This window comes from Cetorhinus maximus, chromosome 8, assembly GCF_964194155.1.
Source record: "Cetorhinus maximus chromosome 8, sCetMax3.hap1.1, whole genome shotgun sequence".
Classification (NCBI taxonomy): Eukaryota; Metazoa; Chordata; class Chondrichthyes; order Lamniformes; family Cetorhinidae; genus Cetorhinus; species Cetorhinus maximus.
In genome coordinates this window covers 56530554-56556864 of record NC_135886.1, presented here as the reverse complement: position 1 = coordinate 56556864, position 26311 = coordinate 56530554, and the positions used below count along the sequence as shown (strand labels likewise).

The 26311-nt window shown below is 49.5% G+C and overlaps 1 protein-coding gene across 1 annotated transcript in view; it reads right to left on the bottom strand.

The window, feature by feature from the left end:
• Positions 1–26311, bottom strand: part of LOC144683651 (potassium voltage-gated channel subfamily A member 2-like) — a 139346-nt gene that overhangs the window by 55241 nt on the left and 57794 nt on the right. Inside the window, exon 2 of the mRNA XM_078546900.1 lies at positions 21491–21806. The gene's annotated coding sequence lies outside the window, so the exon portion shown is untranslated. The remainder of the gene's footprint in view (positions 1–21490; positions 21807–26311) is intronic.

Below are 26311 nucleotides of genomic sequence, written 5' to 3'. Positions count from 1 at the left end.
GAAGGAAAGAGGGATGCTGTGAATGAATGAGAGGCGTGGGGCAGGTGGAAGACAGAGGGATAGGGCTGGTGAAGGATGGAGGGATGGTGCTGCTGAATGAGAGAGGGATGGGGCTGCTGAAGGGGAAAGGGATGGGGCTGCTGAAGGGGAAAGGGATGGGGCTGATGAAGGAGAGAGGGATGGGGAGGGTGAAGGATAGAGGAAAGGGGAGGGTGAAGGAGAGAAGCATGGGATGTGAGCAGAAGAGAGGGATGGATTTGGTGAAGGAGAGAGGGATTGGGAGTGTGAAGGAGTGAGGGATTTAGATGTGGGAGGAAGAGAGAAGGATGGGGGCATTGACGGAGAGAGGGGTAGGGCTGGTGAAGGACTGTTGGGGCAGGTGAAGGAGTGACGGATGGGGGTGGTGAAGGACAGAGGTATGAGGGTGGCGAAGGAGGAAGAAATCTGGGTGGTGAAGGAGAGAGTGATGGGGAGGACATAGGAAAGAGGGATGCTGTGAATGAATGAGAGGTGTGGGGCTGGTGGAAGGCAGAGGGATAGGGCTGGTGAAGGAAGGAGGGATGGGGCGGCTGAAGGAGAGAGGGATGGGGCTGCTGAAGTAGAGAGGAATGGGGCTGCCGATGGGTAAAGGGATGGGGCTGTAGATGGAGAGAGGGATGAGCACAATGCAGGAGAGTGGGATGGGGATTGTGAAAGAGAGAGGGAAGTGGGCGGAGAAGGAGAGATGGATGTGGGTGGTGAAGGAAAGTGGGATTGGTGGGGTCAACGTGAGAGGGATGGAGGTGGTGAAGGAGAGAGAAATGGGGGTGCTGAAGGAGAGAGGGATGGGGGTGCTGAAGGAGAGAGCGATGGTGGTGGTGAAGGAAAGAGGGATGGGGTAGTGTAGGACAGAGGGATCGGGGTGCTGAAGGAGAGAGGGATGGGGAGGGTGAAGGAAAGAGGGATGGGGGTGGTGAAGGAGAGAGGGATGGAGCTGGTGAAGCCGAGAGGGATGGGGAGTGTTGAAGGAGAGAGGGATGGGGAGGGTGAAGGAGAGAGGGATGGGGGTGGTGAAGGGGAGAGGGATGGGGAGTGTTGAAGTAGAGAGGGATAGGGCTGCTGAAGGAGGGAGCGACAGAGCTGCTGAAGGAGAGAGGGATTGGGATGGTAAATCAGAAAGTGATGGGTGTCTGGAGGATAGAGAGATGAGCAGGTTGACAGAGAGACGAATGGGGCTGATGAAGGAGAGAGGCATGGGCAGGGTGAAGGAGAGAGGGATAGGGAGCGTGTAGGAGAGAAGCATGGGGTGGGAGCAGAAGACAGGGATGGGGTTGGTGAAGGAGAGAGGGATGGGGGTGCTGTAAGAGAGAGGGATGGTGTGAAGAAGTGAAGGATTTGGATGTGGGAGGAAAAAGAGAGAGGGATGGGGGGCATTGACGGAGAAAAGGGTGGGGCTGGTGAAGGAGAGAATGTTGGGGAGGGTGAAGGAGGGAGGGATGAGGATGAGAATGGTGAAGGAGAGCGGGATGGGGAGGGTGAAGGAGGGAGGGATGCTGGTGATGAAGTAGAGAGGGATGGGTGCTGAAGGTGAGAAGGACGGGGCTGGTGAAGGACAGAGGGATGGGGAGGGTGAAGGAGAGAGGGATGGGGATGTTGTAGGAGAGAGGGATGGGGGTGGTGAAGGAGAGAGCGATGGGTGTGCCGAAGGAGAGAGGGATGGGGATGGTGAAGGAGAGAGTGATGCGTGAGCTGAAGGAGAGAGGAATGGGCAGCGTGAAGGAGTGGGAGGAAAGGGAGAGGTGGATGGGGGGCGTTGATGGAGATAGGGTTGGGGGTGGTGAAGGAGAGAGGGATGAGGGTGGTGAAGGCGAGAGGGTTGGGGTGGTGAAGGCGAGAGGGTTGGGGGTGGTGAAGGAGAGAGGAATGGAGGTGGTGAAGGAGAGAGGGATGGGGGTGATGAAGGAGAGAGGGATGCAGATGGTGAAGGAGGGAGGGATGTGAGTGCTGTAGGACAGAGGGATCAGGGTGCTGAGGGAGAGAGGGATGGGGGGTGGTGAAGGAGACAGGGATGGGGTGGCGAAGGAGAGATGGATGGGATGATGAAGAAGAGAGGGATGGGATGATGAAGGAGAGTGGGATGGGGTGATGAAGGAGAGAGGGATGGGGAAGGCGAAGGAAAGAGGGATGTTGTGAATGAATGAGGGAGGCGTGGGGCTGGTGGAAGAGAGGGGGATAGGGCTGGTAAAGGAGGGTGGGATGGGGCTGCTGAAGGAGAGAGAGGGATGGGGCTGCTGATGGAGAGAGTGATGGGCAGAATGCAGGATAGTGGGATGGGGAGTGTGAAAGAGACAACGATGGGGGTGGAGAAGGAGAGAGGGATGGGGGTGGTGAAGGTGAGTGGGATGCAGGTGGTGAAGGAGGGAGGGATGTGGTTTGTGTAGGGCAGAGGGATCGGGGTGCTGAAGGAGAGAGCGATGGGGGTGCTGAAGGAGAAAAGATTGAGGAGGGGGATGGAGAGAGGGCTGAGCAGGGTGAAGGAGAGAGGGATGGGGGTGGTGAAGGAGAGAGGGATGGGGGTTTTGAAGGAGTGGGGGATGGGAGTGGTGAAGGAGAGCAAGATGGGGCTGATGAAGGAGAGAGGGATGGGGTGGGTGAAGGAGAGAGGAATCGGGAGGGTGAAGGAGAGAAGCATGGGGTGGGAGCAGAAGAGTGGGATGGGGTTGGTGAAAGAGAGAGGGATGGGGATGGTGAAGGAGAGAGGGATTGGGAGTGTGAAGGAGTGAGGGATTTGGAAGTGGGAGGAAAAAGACAGGGTTGGGGGGCATTGACGGGGAGAAGGGTGGGGCTGTTGAAGGAGAGAGGGATGGGGGTGTTGAAGGAGAGAGGAATAGGGAGCGTGAAGGAGAGAAGCATCGGGTGGGAGCAGAAGAGTGGGATGGGGTTGGTGAAGGAGAGACGGATGGGGAGTGTGAAGAAGTGAGGGATTTGGATGATGGAGGAAAAAGAGAGAGGGATGGGGGGTGAAGGAGGGAGGGATGGGGATGGTGAAGGAGAGCGGGATGTGGCGGGGGAAGGAGGGAGGGATGGTCATGGAGAAGGCGAGAGAGATGGGGGTGGAAAAGTAGAGAGCGATGGGGAGTGTGAAGGGGAGAGCGATGGGTGTGCCGAAGGAGAGAGGGATGGGGAGCGTGAAGGAGTGGTGGGGGGTGGGGTGAAGAAGAGAGGGATGGGGCTGGTGATGGAGGGAGGAATGTGGGTGTTAAAGGAGACAGGGATGGGACAATGATGGAGAGAGCGATGGGGAGTGTGAAGGGGAGAGCGATCAGTGTGCCGAAGGAGAGAGGGATGGGTGGGTGAAGGAATGAGGGATTTGGATGGGGGTGGAAAAGGAGAGGGGATGGGGGGCATTGACAGAGAGAGGGGTGGGGATGGTGAAGGAGAGAGTGATGGGGAGGTTGAAGGATAGAGGGATGGGGTTGTGAAGGAGAGTGGGATGAGGGTGGTGATGGAGAGATGGATGAGGGTGGAGAAGGAGAGAGGGGTGGGGGTGCTGAAGGAGAGAGGGATGGGGGTGGTTAAGGAGAGAGGGATGGGGTTGGTGAAGGAGAGAAGGATGGGGCTGCTGAAGGAGAGAGGGATGGGGAGGGTGAAGGAGAGAGGGCTGAGGAAGGTGAAGGAGGGAGTGATGGGGTGGTGAAGGAGAGAGGGATTGGGAGGGCGAAGGAAAGAGGGATGTTGTGAACGCATGAGAGGCGTGGGGATGGTGGAAGACAGAGTGATAGGGCTGGTGAAGGATGGAGGGAAGGAACTGCTGAAGGACAGAGGGATGGGGCTGCTGAAGGGGAAAGGGATGAGGCTGCGGAAGGAGAGAGTGATGGGGCTGATGAAGGAGAGAGAGATGGGGAGGGTGAAGGAGAGAAGCATGGGGTGTGAGCAAAAGAGAGAGATGGGTTTGGTGAAGGAGAGAGGGATTGAGAGTGTGAAGGAGTGAGGGATTTGGATGTGGGAGGAAGAGAGAAGGATGGGGGAATGGCGGAGAGAGGGGTGGGGCTGGTGAAGGAGAGAATGTTGGGGGTGGTGAAGGAGGGAGCGATGGGGGTGGTGAAGGAGAGAGGGTTGGGGCTGGTGAAGTAGAGAGGGATGGGGTTGGTGAAGGTCAGAGGGATGGGGTGGTGAAGGAGAGAGGGATGGGTTGGTGAAGGTCAGAGCGTTAGGGCTGGTGAAGTAGAGAGGGATGGGGTTGGTGAAGGTCAGAGGGATGGGGGTGGTGAAAGAGAGAGGGATAGGGTTGGTGAAGGTCAGAGGGATGGGGGTGGTGAAGGAGAGTGGGATGGGGCGGGCGAAGGAGGGAGGAAAGTTGGGGGTGAAGGAGAGAGAGTTGGGGGTGGTGAAGGAGAGGGGGATGGGGGTGGTGAAGTAGAGAGGGATGGAGGTGGTGAAGGACAGAGGGATGGGGAGGACGAAGGAAAGAGGGATGCTGTGAATGAATGAGAGGCGTGGGTGAAGGATGGAGGGACGGTGCTGCTGAAGGGGAAAGGGATGGGGCTGCTGAAGGGGAAAGGGATGGGGCTGATGAAGGAGAGAGGGATGGGGAGGGTGAAGGATAGAGGAAAGGGGAGGGTGAAGGAGAGAAGCATGGGATGTGAGCAGAAGAGATGGATGGATTTGGTGAAGGAGAGAGGGATTGGGAGTGTGAAGGAGTGAGGGATTTAGATGTGGGAGGAAGAGAGAAGGATGGGGGCATTGACGGAGAGAGGGGTAGGGCTGGTGAAGGACTGTTGGGGCAGGTGAAGGAGTGACGGATGGGGGTGGTGAAGGACAGAGGTATGAGGGTGGCGAAGGAGGAAGGAATCTGGGTGGTGAAGGAGAGAGTGATGGGGAGGACATAGGAAAGAGGGATGCTGTGAATGAATGAGAGGTGTGGGGCTGGTGGAAGACAGAGGGATAGGGCTGATGAAGGAAGGAGGGGTGGGGCGGCTGAAGGAGAGAGGGATGGGGCTGCTGAAGTAGAGAGGAATGGGACTGCCGATGGGTAAAGGGATGGGGCTGTAGATGGAGAGAGGGATGAGCACAATGCAGGAGAGTGGGATGGGGAGTGTGAAAGAGAGAGGGAAGTGGGCGGAGAAGGAGAGATGGATGTGGGTGGTGAAGGAGAGTGGGATTGGTGGGGTCAACGTGAGAGGGATGGAGGTGGTGAAGGAGAGAGAAATGGGGGTGCTGAAGGAGAGAGGGATGGGGGTGCTGAAGGAGAGAACGATGGTGGTGGTGAAGGAAAGAGGGATGGGGTAGTGTAGGACAGAGGGATCGGGGTGCTGAAGGAGAGAGGGATGGGGAGGGCGAAGGAGGGAGGAAAGTTGGGGGTGAAGGAGAGAGGGTTGGGGGTGGTGAAGGAGAGGGGGATGGGGGTGGTGAAGTAGAGAGGTATGGGGGTGGTGAAGGACAGAGCGATAGGGGTGGCAAAGGAGGGAGGAATGTGGGTGGTGAAGGAGAGAGTGATGGGGTAGTGAAGGACAGAGGGATGTGGAGGGCGAAGGAAAGAGGGATGCTGTGAATGAACGAGAGAGTGATGGGGTGGTGGAAGACAGAGGGATAGGGCTGGTGAAGGATGGAGGGACGGAGCTGCTGAAGGAGAGAGGGATGGGGCTGCTGAAGGGGAAAGGGATGGGGCTGCTGAAGGAGAGAGGGATGGGGCTGATGGAGGAGAGAGGGATGGGGAGGGTGAAGGATAGAGGGATAGAGGAATGGGGAGGGTGAAGGAGAGAATCATGGGGTGTGAGCAAAAGAGAGGGATGGATTTGGTGAAGGATAGAGGGATTGGGAGTGTGAAGGAGTGCGGGATTTAGATGTGGGAGGAAGAGAGAAGGATGGGGACATTGACGGAGAGAGTGGTAGGGCTGGTGAAGGATTGTGGGGGAGGGTGAAGGAGGGATGGATGGGGAGGTGAAGGACAGAGGTATGAGGATGGCGAAGGAGGAAGGAATCTGGGTGGTGAAGGAGAGTGTGATGGGGTGGTGAAGGAGAGTGTGATGGGGAGGACATAGGAAAGAGGGATGCTGTGAATGAATGAGAGGTGTGGGGCTGGTGGAAGGTAAAGGGATAGGGCTGGTGAAGGAAGGAGGGATGGGGCGGCTGAAGGAGAGAGGGATGGGCTGCTAAAGTAGAGAGGGATGGGGCTGCCGATGGGGAAAGGGATGGGGCTGTAGATGGAGAGAGGGATGAGCAGAATGCAGGAGAGTGGGATAGGGAGTGTGAAAGAGAGGGAAGGGGGCGGAGAAGGAGAGATGGATGTGGGTGGTGAAGGAGAGAGGGATGGGGGTGCTAATGGAGAGAGGGATGGTGGTGCTGATGGAGAGAGGGATGGTGGGATGAAGCAGAGAGGGATGGAGGTGGTTAAGGAGAGAGGGATGGGGGTGGTGAAGGAGAGAGGAATGGGGGTGCTGAATGAGAGAGGGATGGTGGGGTGAAGGAGAGAGTGATGGAGGTGGTGAAGGAGAGAGGGATGGGCATGGTGAAGGAGAGAGGGATGGGGGTGCTGAAGGAGAGAGGGATGGTGGTGGTGAAGGAAAGAGGGATGGGGGTGGTGTAGGACAGAGTGATCGGGGTGCTGAAGGAGAGAGGGATGGGGGTGCTGATTGAGGGAGGGATGAGGTGGGTGAAGGAGAGGGGGATGGGAGTGCTGAAGGAGAGAGGGATGGGGAGGGTGAAGGAGAGAGGGATGGGGGTGGTAAAGGAGAGAGGGATGGGGCTGGTGAAGGCGAGAGGGATGGGGAGTGTTGAAGGAGAGAGGGATGGGTCTGGTGAAGGAGAGGGGGATGGGGAATGTTGAAGGAGAGTGGGATGGGGAGGGTGACGGAGAGAGGGATGGGGGTTGTGAAGGGGAGAGGGTGGGGATGTGTTGAAGGAGAGAGGGATGGGGAGTGTGAAGGAGAGAGAGATGAGGAGTGAAAAGGAGAGAAGCATGGGGCGGGAGCAGCAGAGAGTGATGGGGTTGGTGAAGGAGGGGTGGGGGTGCTGATGGAGAGAAGGGTGGGCAAAATGCAGGATAGAGGGATTGGAAGTGTGAAAGAGAGAACGATAGGGGTGGAGAAGGAGAGAGCGATGGGGGGGTGAAGGAGAGAGGGATGAGGTGGGTGAAGGAGAGGGGGATGGGAGTGCTGAAAAGAGAGGGATGGGGAGGGTGAAGGAGAGAGGGATGGGGAGCATGAAGGAGAGAAGCATGGGGTGGGAGCAGAAGGCAGGGATGGGGTTGGTGAAGGAGAGAGGGATGGGGGTGCTGTAAGAGAGAGGGATGGTGTGAAGGAGTGAGGGCTTTGGATGTGGGAGGAAAAAGAGAGAGGGTTGGGGGGCATTGACGGAGAGAAGGGTGGGGCTGGTGAAGGAGAGAATGTTGGGGAGGGTGAAGGAGGGAGGGATGAGGATGAGGATGGTGAAGGAGAGCGGGATGGGGAGGGTGAAGGAGGGAGGGATGCTGGTGATGAAGTAGAGAGGGATGGGTGCTGAAGGAGAGAGGGACGGGGCTGGTGAAGGACAGAGGGATGGGGAGGGTGAAGGATGAAGGAATGTGAACGTTGAAAGAGAGAGGAATAGGGGTGGTGAAGGAGAGAGCGATGGGAGTGATGAAGGAGAGAGGGATGCAGGTGGTGTAGGAGGGAGGAAAGTGGGTGATAAAGGACAGCGGGATGGGACGATGATGGAGAGAGGAATGGGGAGGGAGCAGGAGAGAGGGATGTGGAGGATGAATGAGAGAGGGATGCAGGGTGGGGAAGGGTGGTGAGGGTGAAGGAGAGATGGATGGGAGAGCATGCAGGAGATAGTAATGGGGAGGATGAGGGAGAGAAGGATGGGGGTAGTAAAGGAGAGACTGATGGGGAGCGTGAAGGAGGAGAGGGATGGGGAATGTGAAGGAGAGAGTGGTGGGAGAGTGTGGATGAGAGGGAGATGTAGTGGGTGATGGACAGAGGGATGGGGAGGGTGTTCGAGAGAGGGATGTGGGTGGTGAGGGAGAGAGGGATGCGGGTGGTGAAGGAGAGAGGAGTGGGGAGGGTGCAGGAGAGAGGGATGTGGAGAATGAAGGAGAGATGGATGGGGTGGTGTAGGATAGAGGGATGGAGAGGGTGAAGGCGAGAGGGATTGGGAGGGTGAAGGACAGAAGGATGGGAAGGGTGGAAGAGAGAGGAATGTGGGTGGCAAAGGAGAGAGGGGTTGTAATGAAGGAGAGAGGGATGGGGAAGGTGAATAAGGAGGAGATGGGTGGGTGAAAGAGAGAGGGAAGGTGAGGACAAAAGAGAGAGTAAAGGCGAGGGTGAAGTAGAGAGAGATGGGGAGGGTGAAGGAGGGATGGGTGTGGAAGGTAAAGGAGAGAGGGATTGAGGGTGGTGAAGGAGAGAGGGGTGGGAAAGATGATTGAGAGGGGTTGGGGAGGGTGAAGGAGAGAGGGATGGGGAGGATGAAGGACAAAGGGATGGGGAGGGTGAAGGAGAGAGTGATTGAGGGCGATGAAGGAGAGAGGGATGGGGATGGTGAAGAAAAGAGGGATGGGGAGGGTGAAGGAAAGAATGATGGGGAGGGTGAAGGAGAGAGGAATGGGGAGGGAGCAGGAGAGAGGAATGGGGAGGGTGAAAGAGAGAGGGATGGGGTGTTATTTGTATTTTAATTCTGCTTAATTAAATGCAGGTTGTGAGCCTTTCCTGGCAAGTCACTTGTATCCCTAAGGATAAATCCTGTGATGATTGCGTGAGTTAATGTTTGAAGGTTACATGTGACACTGTGAATCAATATAAAAGTGGTATAGTTCTATCCTTCAGCAGCCGGTTTTTCTGGATCGGAACATGGTAGCAGAGAATGACTGCCTGCCAGTGAAGGGTGGCAGCTAAGAAGCTTTACCTGGTAAAGTAAGCTCTGTGAACGGACCATTGTCATACCACATGGAAGTAGAGGGGCGGATCACCTGTGAGCACATGGATCATTTAAGAAGAAGGGAGATACCCCAACAAAATAATGTTAGCAGCTCTGGCAGTCCCCCTGCTCACAACTGAAAGATTTTGGACCAGTTTAAGTTAATCTCCTTCAACCAATTTCAACCTAGAAGGCTTGGCCCTTCACCTTCTACCACCATCACTGGTAGCTGTGCCCATTGGTGTCTATAATCAACAGTCACTCTGGCGATACCTTTCACCTGGATTTCTTCGCCTGTGTACGTTTTCAAAATGGCAGATGTTTCTTCTAAATTTAATTGTTGATCCCCTTTATTTAAATATCTAGAAGTGTTTTCTCCTATTACAGTGGTAGAAGCACCAGTGTCTACTTCCATTTTTAAGGATTTACCATTCACTCACACTGTGACAGTAATTGTCTCTGTCTTCCCAACTTTCATGTTAAATAATGAATAAATGACAGAATTGGTTGTTTCTAGTTCTTCCACACTATAGACTTCATTGGACTTTGTTACCTGGAAGATTGTTTTAATCTCGCTTTGCAATGTTTCAATACGTGCCCACTTCCACGTCAATAAAGATTAGTTTTCGAATTTGCTGCCAAGCTGTTTCCTCTAAATTTTCAGTTAGCGGGGGCTGTTTCCCACTTCGCGGTGGAGTCCCGGCTTTTCCCACCACTTTCGGCTGATCGTTCCTGTCCAACTAGGAGAACGGCGCAATTCTGCGCACCTTGAATTGCTTGTGAATCCCTTACAGTGCTTTCCATCGCAGGCGCTATTTCTAACGCTTTCTTCAAATCAAGATCCACTTCAGCCAGCAATCTTCGCTGAATAACATCCTCTTGCACACCATAGACCAAATGATCCCTGAGCATATCATTCAGGGTTTCACCAAAATGACAATATTCCATTAGTTGTTTTAATTTCACCACGTAGGTAGCAATGGTCTCCCCCGGGACTCTATTCCACGGATTGAATCTGAACCTCTGCATTGTGACTGAGGGCTTGGGGTCTACTATTTCACTGAAAGTCTTCGAATCTGGGGCACTGGAGCCGTTAAGCTTCGAATTAAACTCTCCCACAAATACTCAGTAGAATCACTCTCCTCTTTTCCTTCCCCGTGATTTTGTTGGCTTGTTCTATATATTGAGACCAGTCAGCTGTAGCTGGCTCAATGGGATCAATTCTGTCAAATTGTGGCATCTCAGATGAGTATATCTTCCTTTCTTTTTAATTATCTTAGATACTCACAATCGCTGGGCGAGGGACAGCACTGGATCTGATTTATCCTTGTTGCCAATTTGTTATCGAGTTGATTTTCCAGGAAACTTCTTGGTGGGCACATTTAACTTTATTTACAAGACAGCAGCAGCAACTACACGCGTGCATCAAACTCTATAACTAAAGAAGAACTCTCTCCTCGAGGTTCCCCGCACCGCTAACTCATTGGTTTACACCGATCATGTGATCTTACAACACCGGATAATTCTTAAAGCTACTGTCCTACTTTTATCAGAACTATAATTACCACACGCTTCTTCCATATTTATATCCTTTCTTAAATAATGAGACCAAAACTGTACACTGTACTCCAGATGTGGTCTCATCAACTCCCCATCCAACTGCAGCAAAACATCCCTACTTCTATATCCCATTCCCCTTGCAATAAATGACAACATTCCATTTTCCTTCCTAATGCCTTATTGGACCTGCATACTAACTTTTCCTGATTCATGTACCTGGACACCCAGTTCCCTCTGTACCCCAGAGTTCCGCAATCTCTCTCCATTTAAATAATATTCTGCTTTTCTATTCTTCCTGCCAAAGTGGACAAGTTCACACTTTCTCACATTATACTCCATCTGCCAAATTTTTGCCCATTCAGTTAACCTATCCATTTCCTTTTGCAGACTCCTTATATCCACTTCACAACTTACTCTTTGATCCATCTTTGTGTCATCACCAAATTTAGTAACCACACATGTGGTCCCTTCATCCAAGTCCTTGATATAAATTTTTTAAAAATTCATTTACAGGATGCAGGCGTCGCTGACTAGGCCAGCATTTATTGCCCATCCCTAGTTGCCCTTGAGTGGACGGTGATGAGCTGCCTTCTGGAATCGTTGTAGTCCATGTGGTGTACATACACCCACAGTGCTGTTCGGGAGGGAGTTCCAGGATTTTGACCCAATGACAGTGAAGGAGCAGTGATATATTTCCAAGTCAGGATGGTGTGTGGCTTGAATGGCTTGAAGGGGAACTTCCAGGTGATGGTGTTCCCATCTATCTGCTGCCCTTGTCCTTCTAGGTGGTAGCGGTTGTGGGTTTGGAAGGTGCTGCCTAAGGAGCCTTGGTGAGTTTCAGCAGTGCATCTTGTAGATGGTACACACTGCTGCTACTGTGCATCAATGATGGAAGGAGTGAATGTTTGTGGATGTGGTACCAATCAAGCGGGCTGCTTTGTCCTGGACAGTGTCAAGCTTCTTCAGTGTTGTGGGAGCTGCACTCATCCAGGCAAGTGGAGAGTATTCCATCACATTCCTGACTTGTGCCTTGTAGATTGTGGACAGGGTTTGGGGAATCAGAAGGTGAGCTACTCACCACAGGATTCCCAGTCTCTGTCCTGCGCTTGTAGCCACAGGATTTATCTGGCTGGTCCAGTTCAGTTTACCCCAGGATATTGATAATGGGGGATTCAGCAATGGTGATGCCATTAAATGTCAAGGGGTGACGGTTAGATTCTCTCTTGTTGGAGATGGTTATTGCCTGACACTTGTGTGGTGCGAATGTAATTTGCCACTTGTCAGCCCAAGCCTGGATATTGTCCAGGTCCTGCTGCATTTGGACATGGACTGCTTCAGTATCTGAGGAGCTATGAATGATGCTGATCATTGTGCAATCATCAGCGAACATCCCCACTTCTGACCTTATGATGGAAGGAAGGTCATTGATGAAGCAGCTGAAGATGGTTGGGCCTAGGACACTACCCTGTGGAACTCCTGCAGTGATGTCCTAGAGCTGTGATGACTGACCTCCAACAACAACAACCATCTTCCTTTGTGCTGGGTATAACTCCAACCAGCCGAGAGCTTTCCCCCTGATTCTCATTGACTCCAGTTTTGCTAGGGCTCCTTGACACCACACTTGGTCAAATGCGGCCTTGCTGTCAAGAGCTGAGTTCAGCTCTTTTGTCCATGTTTGAACCAAGGTTGAAATGAGATCAAGAGCTGAGTGGCCCTGGCGGAACCCAAACTGAACATCACCGAGTAGGTTATTCTGAGTAAGTGCCACATAGTAGCGCTGTCAATGACACCTTCCATCAATTTGCTGATGATTAAGAGTGATGGGGCGGTAATTGGCCAGGTTGGATTTGTCCTGCTTTTTGTGTACAGGACATACCTGGGCAATTTTCCACATAGCCGGGTAGATGCCAGTGTTGTAGCTGTACTGGAACAGCTTGGCTAGGGGCGTGGCTAGTACTATTGCTGGAATGATGTCAGGGCCCATAGCCTTTTCAGTATCCAGTGCCTTCAGCATTTCTTGCTATCACGTGGAGTGAATTGAATTGACTGAAGACTGGCATCTGTGATGCTGGGGACCTCCGGAGGAGGCGGAGACAGATCATCCACTCGGCACTTCTGGCTGAATATTGTTGTGAATGCTTCAGCCTTATCTTTTGCACTGATGTGCTGGGGTCCTCCATCATTGAGGATGGGGATATTTGTGGAGCCGCCTCCTCTAGTGATTGTTTAATTGTCCACCACCATTCACTACTGGATGTGGCAGGACTGCAGAGCTTAGATCTGATCCGTTGGTTATAGGATCGCTTAGCTCTGTCTATCACTTGCTGCTTATGCTGTTTCGCACTCAAGTAGTCCTGTGTTATAGTTTCACCAGGTTGACACTTCATTGTTAGGTATGCCTGGTAAAGAGTTAACATCAGAAGCACCTGATGCTAATGTTTTGATGATGTAACATCACATGATTGAAAAACATCTGGAGGGAGGAGAAGTTCCAACCTCGTGCAGAGTTCCAATATGCTATTTTTATCAGACCTCTTACAGAGAAGAGAGGATTTAACACTAGTCAAGGCAGGACAACTTGTGAGGCAAACTGAGCTGCTTAGAAAACAAAATTGGGTGTTTGTTCACAGAGAAGGAGAAGTCCTGTGGAGAAGATCAAGTGAGACCATTCAGTTTATAGACCATGAGAGAGAGAGTGCGCCAAAGCCTAAGCTTGTCAAAACAGGGGAACGCACGCCAACCGCCCTCTTGAAATGTCTTAACTGTGGCGGAAACACACTGCACAAACAAGAAGGATGTCCAACAGTGGGACAGAGTGTCACAGCTGTGGACAATTAGGCACTTCAAAACTGTCTGCCGTTTGTAAACACTGACAACCTGTAAAAAGGAGAAAATATTAAAGCAGAGCCAAGAAGTGGAAGAACGAAGGAAAAGGGAGTAACTTTCCTAGGGGAGGTAAACGATACTGAAAACAAATACTGGAACATTAGACACCCGATACAGCTTAAATTAGACACAGGGGCAGGAGTGTCTGTTTCATCAGATGAAGTAAAATTGCTCAAACAGGTTACATTGCAGCCCTCATCTATCACTTTGCAGGGTCTGGGTGGGACTACATTGAAAGTCAAAGGCCAACTCATGGCAAAGTTAAAGGTTAAAGATGGGGAAATTTTCAAACCTCTCTCTCCTTCAAAATCAAGAGTGCTCTCTACTAAGCAGAAAGGCACACTTAAAATGGAAATTAATCCGTAAAGTGGGCAGTTACTGATGAGAACTACAACAGTACATTCAGGAATGAATTTCCAAAGTTATTTACAAGCCTACAGAAACTAAGGACAGAGTATTATATCACCCTAAGAGCTGATGCTAAACCAGTTTGCGTCTTTACACCGAGGAAGGTCCCTCACCCACTCTTGGATAAAGTCAAGGGTGAAATTGAGAAGCTGCAGCAGCAAGGGGTTATCTCATCGGTCACCATGCCAACAAAATGGTGCTCAGGAATGGTGACGGTCCCAAAGCTAAACAGCTCCCGAAGAATCTGTGTAGGTTTAACTCAGCTAAACAAATCAGTGGAACGTGAGATCCATCCAATGGTCTCAGTGGATGAGAGCCTTGCCAAACTAGCCAAGAGTACTTCGTTTACCAGGTTGGATGCAATCAACAGGTTTTGGCAGTTGCCTGTGGACAAAGAATGCACTCTGCTGACCACATTAATAATGCCATTCAGTCATTATTGTTTCAAGATTACCATGTAGAATCGCGTCTGCAACATAACTGAGCTTCAAGGATTCCTCAGGATGGTCAACCAAGTAGGCAAGTTCCTACCAAATTTGGCAGAGGCCAGCAAGCCCTGATACAGCTGTTGAGACAGGGTCAACAATGGTGCTGGAATGTGAACCAGCAAAAGGCCTTCAAAAGGATTCCGCAATTTTTAATCTTCTCTGAAATTTTGGCACATTATAGCTCAGAACTACCGAACATAGTAGCAGCGGATACATTGTCTACTGGTCTGGGGTCAGTATCATTTCAAAGCAGAGTTACAGCAAACATAGACCAGTTTACCAAGCCTCAAGGTCATTATCAGAAACAGAAAAAAGATATGCCACAATCCAGAAAGAAGGATTGGCAGCAACGTGCACATGTGAAAAATTCTCAGATTGTGATGGAATTGTGTTTTAAAATTGAAACTGACCATAAGCCACTCTGAACATGAAAGAAATTCTGAAGATGCCACCAAGAATCCAGCAGTTCAGATTAAGAGTAGTGAGATGTGACTCCATAACAGAGTATGTACAAGAGAAGTAGCAAACAAAAGCAGACACACTGTGCCAGAAGGAACCAAACAAAGGGGTTTACACTTTGTCAAGGAAGTGGAAGCATATACATCCATAACTACTCAGCACATACATCCATAACTACTCAGCATATACATCCATAACTACTCAGCACTTACCAGCTTCTACTAAAATGTTGTAGGAAATAAAACAAGCGTAGCAGCAAGATGACAAATGTCTCCAGATAAGAGAATACTGTATGGAAGGATGGCCAGAATGTATCTGCAGTAATCCAGTGCTACGACAATTCTTTGAGGAGCGCAAGCATCTCACAGTCCTTGAGGATTTATTAGACTTTAATGAGAGAATATACTATATTATACTGAGAGCACTTTGGCTTGATATTCTTCAAAGACTTCACCAAGTCTTTGTTCGTTAGAGATAACGAATGTCATGTGCAGTCATTTATTTATTTATTTAGTATTATTTATTTATTATTCATTTATTTTTGGAATTTATGCAACACATGGCATTTTGGACATTGTGGCATCAGGCAATGGTCCACAATTTTGCTAATGAGTTATTCCAAAATTTTGCAAAGGAGGAGGGATTTATTCTCGTAACCAGTTCACCTCATTATCCTCAATCAAATGAGAGAGATGTACAAACCATCAAAAATTCGCTGAAAAGGAATGAAGACCTTGATCTAGGTCTGAGTTACTGAACCTCATCACTACAAAATGGTTTCTCACTATTTGATGGGAAGGACATTGAGAACAGAACTTCCATCTCTGACACAGAAGCTTAAACCTAATATCACCACAAACAACCATGGGAGGATAAAACAGCATGAGGAAGAATAGAGAAACAAACAGGCTTGTAATGTTAACCACAGGCACAGAGCACGAGATTACCAGTACTGAGTCCCAGTGAGAGAGTATAGGTATGAGACCAACAGAGTGAAGGGACAACAGAGAGAACTCCACAACCAAGATCATACAGGATTGAGGCAGACCACGGTATCATAAGGAGAAACCGCAGCACCATAATATCCTTGGAGAGAAACCCAATAGAAAATTGGGCTTACTACTCAGATCCTGAAGAGAAAGAAGAAATCAGACAAAGTTCTACAGGAACACTGACAGAAGGGAAAGTACAGATTATCCTTGACCTCAGAAAGCGATCAGAACCAGATCAGGGAGATTGGTCAATGCACCTCCAGAAACTAACCTTGTGAAGTCTGAGACTTTGGGGGGAGATACAGGAGGATGTAAGCATGTTAGGAATAAAGACTTAGGGGAGATGTCGAGTAAAGGGTTAACATCAGAAGCAACTGATGTAATAATGATGTCAGATCGCATGACTGAGGAGAAAGAGAGATCTGGAGGGAGGAGAAGTTCCAACCTCATGCAGAGTTCCCAGTATGTACATAGTTGCTGTAAATAAAGAGTATTGATTTTAACAAACTACAGTCATAAGCAGCTTACTTTGGGAGAACAGACAAGCCCTGAAGAACCCAGTCTAGACCCCGAAACATGACAAAGCAGTGCTGCTCCTGGCATGCACTCCTGCACTCTTCATTGAACCAGGGGTGATCCCCTGGCTTGATGGTAATAGTAGAGTGAGGGATATTTTGGGCCCTGAGGTTACAGATTGTGGTTGAGTACAATTGTGCTGCTGCTCATGGCCCACAGTGCCTCATGGATGCTTAGTTTTGAGTTGCTAGATGCGTTCAAAATCGATCCTATTTAGCACGGTGGTAGTGCCACACAACACTTTGGAGGGTATCCTCAATGAGAAGATGGAACTTTGTCTCCACATGGACTGTGCAGTGGTCACTCCCACCAATACTTACATGGACAGTTGCATCTGTGACAGATATATTGGTGAGGATGAGGTCAAGTACGTTTTTCCCTCTTGTTGGTTCCCTCATCACCTGCTGCAGACCCAGTCTAGCAGCTATGTCCTTTAGGACTCGGCCAGCTCAGTCAGTAGCGGTGATACTGAGCCAATCTTGGTGAAGGACATTGAAGTGCCCCACCCAGCGTACATTCTGCACCCTTGCCACCCTCAGTGCTTCCTCCAAGTGGCGTTCAACATGGAGGAGCACTGATTCATCAGCTGAAGAAGGGTGGTACATGGTAATCAGCAGGAGGTTTCCTTGCCCATGTTTGACCTGATGTCATGAAACTTCATGGGGTCCGGAGTCGATGTTGAGGACTCCCAGGGCAATTCCCTCCTGACTGTATACCACTGTGCCGCCACCTCTGCTGGGTCTGTCCTGCTGGTGGGACAGGACATATCCAGGGAAGGCAATGGTGGTGTATGGGACATAGTCATACTCACAGAATCGTACCTTATAGACAATGTCAGGCTGTTGCTTGACTAGTCTGTGAGACAGCTCTCCCAATTTTGGCACAAGCCCTCACATGTTAGTAAGGAGGACTTTGCGGGATTGACAGGGTTGGGTTTGCCATTGTCATTGCCTGGATCGATGCTGGTTTCATTCCATATTGACTTTTCTGTAGTGGTTTGTTACAATTTCAGAGGGCATTTAAGAGTTAACCACATTGCTGTGGGTCTGAAATCACATGTAGGCCAGACCGGGTAAGGACGACAGATTTCCTTCCCTAAAGAACATTAGTGAACCAGGTAGGTTTTTAGGAACTCTGGCAATGGTTTCATGGTTACCATTACTGAGGCTAGCTTTTAATTCCAGATTTATTAATTGAATTTAAATTACTGAGAAAAGATACATGCTGTCGAAGCTTTTCATCATGTACTCATCAGAACAGTTCACAAGAATGCCAATAGTAAAAGGAACAACAACTTATACTGCATGAGAAGAGAGTGCTGATTCGTTGGCAATTGGCTTCTGATTGGTGGAGGCATTGCCATGGTGAATGTAATGTGGCAAATGAATTTCAATGCCGGTGTGATGCCAGGTATGTAGGCTGTACCTCCCAATGACTGGAGGATCGTATCAAACAGCGGGCCCCTTCGGCTGTTTGAAACAAAGTACTGACTGTACCTAACCAGCCTGTGTTTACAAAACTCAATCAAATGTCCAACATTGGATGTGATTCTACTAAACAATCCTGATTATCCTAATAATTATACTGAAAACCAGTTTAAGATGATCAGTCAGGCTCACAGTATGACACATTTACGTATGCTAGAAGTTACATATATTCACAAACAGGGCCCTGTCCTTCGCAGACAGAAGGAGCATGTCCATATATTACGCCTTTTTCAACTAAACAAGAGGTTGGGGGACAGCCATTCCCTTATTCATTCCCCAGGGCAATGCCTTGACCAATCATAGTCGATCTGCCTGGTTTGAATTTGGACAAAAGCTTCGCAGCCAACTGTTCCCTGCTGCATTCTCAATGGAAATGCCTCTTCCAATCAGAGCCCACTTTCCAAGCAATCAGCATTCTCTTCTCATGTGGTATAAGTTATTGTTCCCTTTTCGATTGGTATTCTTGTGATCTGTCCTGATGAGTGCAAGAGGAAAAACTTGGACAGCATGTCTGTTTTATCAACAATACTCAAGTTCTGTATAACCAAACAACTATCTGAATTTAAATTCCACAAGCTGCCATGGTGGGATTTGAACCTGTGACCCCAGAGCATTAGCCTAGGCTTCTGGATTACTAACTCAAGTGATATCACCACTACACCACCACCTCCCCAAGCATAGACAAAAGAGCTGAACTCCCGAGGTGAAGTGAGAGTGACTGCCCTTGACATCAAGGCAACATTTGACCAAGTGTGGCATCAAGGAGCCCTAGCAAAATTGGAGTCAATGGGAATCAGGGAGAAAACTCTCTGCTGGTTGCAGTCATACCTAGCACAAAGGAAGATGGTTGTGGTTGTTGGAGGAGATCAGTCATCTCAGCTCCAGGACATCACTGCAGGAGTTCCTCAGGGTATTGTCCTCGGCCCAACCATCCTCAGCTGCTTCATCAATGACTTCCTTCCATAAATTCTAACATAAGGTCAGAAGTGGGGATGTTCACTGATGATTGCACAATGTTCAGCACCATTCGCGATTCCTCAGATACTGAGGCAGTCCATGTCCAAATGCAGCAAGACCTGCACAATATCCAGGCTTGGGCCAATATGTGGCAAGTAACAGTCACACCACACAAGTGTCAGGCAATGAGCATCTCTAACAAGAGAGAATCCAACCATCGCCCCTTGATGTTCAATGGCATTACCATTACTGAACCCCCCACTATCAACATCCTGGGAGTTACTATTGACCAGAAACTGAACTGGACTAGCCATATAAATACTGTAGCACAAGAGCAGGTCAGAGGCTAGGAATCCTGCGGCGAGTAAATCACCTCACCCCAAAGCCTGTCCACCATCTACAAGGCACAAGTGAGGAGTGTGATGGAATACTCCCCACTTGCCTGGATAAGTGCAGCTTCCACAACACTCAACAAGTTCAACTCCATCCAGGACAAAGCAGCCCACTTGATTGACACCCCTTCCACAAACATTCACTCCCTCCACCACAGACACACAGTAGCAGCAGTGTGTACCACCTACAAGCTGCAGTGCAGGAATTCACCAAGGCTCCTTCGACAGCACCTTCCAAACCCATGGCCACTACCACCTAGAAGGACAAGGGCAGTAGATAGATGGGAACACCACCACCTGAAAGTTCTCCTCCAAGTAACTCACCATCCTGACTTGGAAATATATCACCGTTCGTTCACTGTTGCTGGGTCAAAATCCTGGAACTCCTTTCCTAACAGCATTGTGGGTGTACCTACACCACATAGACTGCAGCGGTTCAAGAAGGCAGCTCACCACCACCTTCTCAAGGGCAATTAGTGATGGGCAATAAATGCTGGCCCAGCTAGTGACGCACACATCCCATGAAAAAAATGAAAAAATATATATATATTTCTGATGGGTGAGAATGAGAAATGTTGTCCTTTAGCTCTGGAAGCTCAAAAATACAAATTGTTTGCACACTAGCTATTTTGGAAGCTGTGGATATGGGATTTATTTATCAAATAATTTAAGTAAGGCATTGTACAATGGGGGTAATGAAGTTAATTTACGCATTGAATGTTATGTAGATAATCATTCATTGTGGGGTAATGTATACTCTACCTAAAGTATGAGTGAGAAAAGGTTACGGATTGACCTTGCTGGCTTGAAACAAATGTTGAAAGGAAATCTCTAAAATTAAATGGGTGGATGAAAGTCATCAACTGTCAGGTTGTTTTACAAAAAGAAATATATGAATGAAGAAATTGTTAGGGATCCTAAAGTAGGGATGTCTCACAATGTAATACTTTGTACAGAGTTTAGAAGCTTTTGATTAAATTTGTTTTAAAAATTTGGTTGTGCCTACGAGCTCATTTTTATTTAGAGAGAAGAAAATCTATTAATCGTATTTCAATTGTGTTTGATTGTACGCAGGTGGTGGGTGTTAACTAGAATTCACTTATGCCTCTATAAACAGAGACTGATTTACATCGTGCTGTCTCGTTGACAAAGTGTATGCTTGTTATGTGTAACTCTGTGAATAAATATAACGTGTAGAGCTTGTCTCCAGTTCTAACCTTCACCAACCGGCTCGCTGGAAAAGAACACAGGGACAGTGCAGGACAAAAGGATATAGGGAGGATGAATGAGAGAGGGATAGGGGAAGGTGAAGAAGATGAGATTGGAGAAGGCTGCAGGAGGGAAACGAGACAGTCATAGAAAGCAGAGAGGATGAAGGAGAGGGATGGGGAGGGTAAAGGAAAGGAAGGAATGGGAAAGGGTAAGGAGTCAGAGATAGGGGCGGGTGAAGGGGAGAGGGATGAAGCGAGGGTGAAGAAGAGGGTTGGGGAGTGAAGGAAGGAGAGATGAGGGAGGGTGGAGAGAGGAATAGTGGCAGGGTGAAGGGTAGGGATGGAGGGAGGAGAGGAGAGAGGGATGGAGGGAGGGTGAAGGATTGAGCGATGGAGGAAGGGTCAAGAGAGGGATAGAAGGAAGGTGAAGGAGAGAGGGGTGGAGGGAAGGTGAAGGAGAGAGGGATGGACGGAGGAAAGATAAGATAGATGGAGGGAGAGTGAAGGAGAGAGGGATGGAGGGAGGGTGAAGGGGAGAGGGGTGGAGGTGGACAGGGAGAGGGGTGGGGGGAGGGTGATGGGGAGAGGGATGGAGGTGGACGGGGAGAGGGGTGGAGGGAGGGTGAAGGGGAAAGGGATGGAGGGAGGGTGAAGGGGAGAGGGGTGGAGGGAGAGTGAAGGAGAGAGGGATGGAGGGAGGGTGAAGGGGAGAGGGGTGGAGGTGGACAGGGAGAGGGGTGGGGGGAGGGTGATGGGGAGAGGGATGGAGGTGGACGGGGAGAGGGGTGGAGGTGGACAGGGAGAGGGGTGGGGGGAGGGTGATGGGGAGAGGGATGGAGGTGGACGGGGAGAGGGGTGGAGGGAGGGTGAAGGGGAGAGGGGTGGAGGGAGAGTGAAGGAGAGAGGGATGGAGGGAGGGTGAAGGGGAGAGGGGTGGAGGTGGACAGGGAGAGGGGTGGAGGGAGGGTGATGGGGAGAGGGATGGAGGTGGACGGGGAGAGGGGTGGGGCGAGAGGGGTGAAGGGGAGAGGGATGCAGGTGGACGGGGAATTCCCTGCCTCCGCTTTGATGGAGAGTTAGCTTTGAGGATGGACTCTGGAAGGTGCAATCCCACTGCATCCCTTCCGAGCTTCCCGGAGAAAGGCTATGAATAGGAGCTGCCGCCTGCCTGTCTGGGGAGAAAGCAAAACACTTGTTTACCTCGGTTAGAACAGAGTGACCTTGGGAAGCGATCAGCAATTCCCCGGAACCCTGGATCCGCCCTCTGCAGAATGATGTTGGAATCAGATTCTGGGCTCAGCAATCCACATTCAGGCCGGGAGACGCGCACACTTCCCAAGGAAGCTTCCTTGTGCAATCCTTCAGCTGCTGTCAACCCGCTTTCCGGGGTTACAGGCGGGCACAGGGTCTCTCCTCAGCATCGCAGGCTGGTGAGGGCACAGCCCTTTACCTGGGCACCAGCTGCAGCTTTGAGCTGGTACCGCCTCCTGTCACAAGGCTGCTCAATATGTGGTCTCTGCAATGAAACAAGAGGGAGGAAGCAGAATGTTAACTCCACGGACAGCTCACTCTCTGGTAATCTCCATGTGTCTCTTCCTCTTCTCTGTGTCGCTGACTGGCTCTATTTAGTCTCAATGTCTCTCACTTTCTTTCATTCCATATCACCATGTGTTCCTCTTTGCTGCTTTAGTCTCTAGATCAGTCAATCAGTCTCTCTCCTCTCTCTCATCCGCTCCTGCTCACTCCTGCATTACACAACCCCCACCCCCCCCCCTGACAATATACTGTTCCTGTTGATGTCACAGCTATCCTCACCAAACTTATCTGACACAAACTCAAACCATATCGGTCTGTAAGAAACTCTCAGCGTATCTGGCAGCAACAGTGGAGAGAAGCAGTTAAGGGACAGGATTTTATCACAGGGTCACAAGTGATTTGGGATCCCCCCCCATGCCAAAACCAAATGGTGGTCTCAAGCCCACACTTGCTCAGGGCCAGTCCTCTGGAGCGATATTCCCAGAGGCAGCTTCCTACTTGGCCACATCCACGCATGATGTCCAATTAAGGATGGCATGCTGCCGGTCCAATCAGACACCTGGCAATGCTGGAGCCTCAGCAGCCCCATAGGGAGAGGTGGACACTGTTGAGGCAGGTCAGAGTCCACAAGGGCCCCCTCATCATGGACGCTCCATCGGAAGGGTAAACTAATGCACATGGACCAAGCCAGTAGGCCACTTAGAACCAAAGGGAAAGCCCTCCAGTAGATCAGTTGAGCCATGGGTATGAGCTTTGCTGTCGGTGGCCCCCTCATGGGGAAATGAAGCTTCGGGCTCTGATGGCCTTCCCACCCTGCCTCAGATAGAGCTGGTGCTTCCTGCACATGGCAGAGTCAGTCCGACGCTAGCACAATGCTGAGGAGAGTGAAAAATAACCCAAAATTGGAACCTTAGATATGCAAATTGGCTGGCCATCTCTGTGGAGCAGACAGCTGATCCATTTGAAGAAGTATTTTATATTTGTCTTCACAACAGAAGACACTGAAAGCATCGCAAGAGAATCAGAAGTCAAGTGGTAAAAGGGAAGGAGGCTGACAAGTCCCCTGGACCTGCAGGTCTGCATCCTAGGGTCTTAAAGGAAGTGGCTGCAGAGATAGTGGGTGCATTGGTTGTGATCTTCCAAAATTCCCTGGATTCTGGAAAGGTCCCAGCAGATTTGGAAACCACAAATTTAACACCTGTATTCAAGAAAGGAGGGAGACCAAAAGCAGGAAACTATAGGCCAGTTAGTCTAACATCTGTCATTGGGAAATTGCTAGAATCCATTATTAAAGGGGTAGTAGCAGGACATTTGGAAAATCAAAATACAATCAGGCAGAGTCAACATGGTTTTGTGAAAAGGAAACCATGTTTGTCTAATTTATTCGAGTTCTTTGAGGATGTAACAAACAGGGCGGATAAAGGGGAATCAGTAGATGTAGTGTATTTGGATTTCCAAAAGGCATTTGAGAAGGTGCCACAGAAAATAAGAGCTCACGGTGTTGGGGTGATATATTAGCATGGATAGAGGATTGGCTACCAAACAGGAAACAAAAAATAGGGATAAATAGATCATTTTCAGGTTGGTGAACTGTAACTAGTGGAGTGTCACAGGGATCAGTGCTGGGGCTTCAACTATTTATGATCTATAGTTGCTTGGCAATACAGAACTTGAGTGTTGCTGAAAAAAGGGACATGCTGCCAAAGCTTTTCGACCTGCACTCATCAGGACAGATGCAAGAATGCCACATTTCAAAGGGAACAAGAATTTATACTGCATGAGAAAAGGCTGCTGATTGGTTGGCAAGTCACCTCTGATTAGTTGAGACGTTGCCATAGCAAGTGCACCAGGAAGCTATTGTCCCCCATACTTTTGTTTATTCAAAAAAGTTGCAATGCCTGGACATATTCCTTTGCCTGCAGAGGACAGGTCCCTGCACATGAATATGTCTACCTTCTAGCAAGTGTAAGTGAGCCTGACTGATAACCTTAAAGTGGTTGTTATTGTAAGTCTTCGCACACTGAGGATTGCTCAGCAAAAGCTCCTCAATAGCCCAGTCACATCTAATGTTAGACATAGGGCAATCTGTGACTGGGGGCACATTTTCAAAATAAGGGCCTCCCATTTAAGATGGAGACGAAGAGGAATTTCTTTCAGAATCTGTGGAACTCTCTACTCCAGAGAATAGCGGAGGCTCGGTCATTGAATATATTCAAGGCTGAGTTAGGCAGATCTTAGTTTTACAAGGGGATCAAGAGTTATGGGAGACAGATAGGAAAGTGCAGTTAAGGCCACAATCAGATCAGCCACCATCTTATTGAAAGGCAGAACAGCCTCAATGGGCTGAATGGCCTACTCCCACTCTTATTTCTTATGATCTTCTTTTCCAGGCTCCCCAGCAGAGGAAATCCAACGGGGAGCTGCCCTGAATTGGCTGTCGCTATTCTCCCGCCCTCCCTCCAACCCCCACCTCCACCCGACTGGGAAAATTCAGCCCAACATTTCAAATCTGTGATCTTTCATCAGAACTGGGAAAGTTTACATTTTGGGAGGGAGGATGGGAAAAAGAACAGAAGGGAAAGTCTGCGATAGGGCCGAGGGCAGGAGAGATTAAATGACAAAAAGTTTCATGTTTCAAGACCAAAGAGAGTGGAAATGGGACAAAGGAAAAAAACAAAAGATGTGTTTCAATGAGGCGTGAATGGCAGGATCCTGACTAACTGCAGCTAAAAAGCAAAGGAAATAAGAGAAAAACGAGAAAGAATCCAAATCCAGCAAAGAAAAAGGAAACAAAATGGCCACAAAGGTTATGACCTAAAATTGTTGAACTCAGTGTTGAGGCTGGAAGGCTGGGAAGTGTCCAAATGAGAGATGATGTGTTGTTCTTCAAGCTTATGGTGAGCTTCATTAGAACAATGCAGGAGACCGAGGACAGAGAGGTCAGCATGAAAGCAAAGAGAAGGAATAAAATAACAGGTGACTGGAAGCTTGTGACTGAATGGTGGGGCAGGATTTTTAGGTCTGCATGCGGGGGTGATCAGCAGGCCAGGGAGCAGACAGGGAATGGACCGCCACCTGCGATCAGCCCCCGACCATGAGGTCACACTGGCTGGCCAACTAACAGTGCCAAAATGCTCAGCGTTGCCAGGGTGGAGGAAGATGGGCACTGACGTAAGTGTGGGCATGGGCAAGCACTGAATGAAATGTCCCTGGAGGCAGAGAACTGCCTCAGGGAGCTGAAGACTTCAAGACAATTAAATAAAGATTTGAAAATACGGGAAAAAATGTCCATGCATCACAATCAGTCACCTGAACATATACATGACAGTGAGTCAGTGATCATGCACTTCCAGCCAGTATAAACACTCAGCCAGTAGTATTACTCGGTCAGTCAGTGCAAATATTTATTCAGTGGCAGTGCACTGTCAGTCATTCATTCAGTCAGTGGTAATGCACTGCTAGTCAGTGCAAATAGTCAGTAATTGGCCGTGCATTGTAAGCCAGTACAAACAACAGCCAGTTAAACGCAAAAAAACTGCAGATGCTGGAAATCCAAAACAAAAACAAAAATACCTGGAAAAACTCATCAGGTCCGGCAGTATCTGCAGAGAGGAACAACAGCCAGTGTTAGTGCACTTCATTCAGTACAAACAGCTAGTCAGTGGTAGTGCACTGTCAGTCAGAACAATCAATCAGTGGCACCATCAGCCAGTGCATTCAGTCAGTGGTACAGCACTGTCACTCTTTAGAAACAGTCAGTCATTGGTCTTGCACTGTCAGTCAGTACAAACACCCAGCCAGTAGTGCTCCAGTGTCAGTCAGTGCAGACAGTCAGGCAATGATAGTACACTGTTAGTCATACAGTCAGTCAATGGAAGAGCACTGTCAGTCAGTACAAACGGTGAAACAAAAACAGAAGTGCCTGGAAAAACTCAGCAGGTCTGGCAGCATCGGTGGAGAAGAAAAGAGTTGACGTTTCGAGTCCACATGACCCTTCAACAGAACTGAGTGTAGTTAGGAGAGGGGTGAAATATAAGCTGGTTTAAGATGGGGGGTGGGGGGAGAGAAGTTGAGGGTGGGGTGGTTGTAGGGACAAGCAAGCAGTGATAGGAGCAGATAATCAAAAGATGTCACAGACAAAAGGATCAAAGAGGTGTTGAAGGTGGTGATATTATCTAAGAAAAGTTCTGATTAAGAATGGATGGCAGGACACTCAAGGTACAGCTCTAGTGGGGGTGGGGTGGAAAGACTGACAAGGTATTAGTTGTAGATTTTAAAATAATGGAAATAGGTGGGAAAAGAAAAATCTATATAAATTATTGAAAAAAATAAAAGGGAGGGGGAAGAAACAGGGTGGGGATGGGGGGAGGGAGTTTAAGATCTAAAGTTGTTGAATTCAATATTCAGCCCGGAAGGCTGTAAAGTGCCTAGTCGGAAGATGAGGTGCTGTTCCTCCAGTTTGCGTTGGGCTTCACTGGAACAATG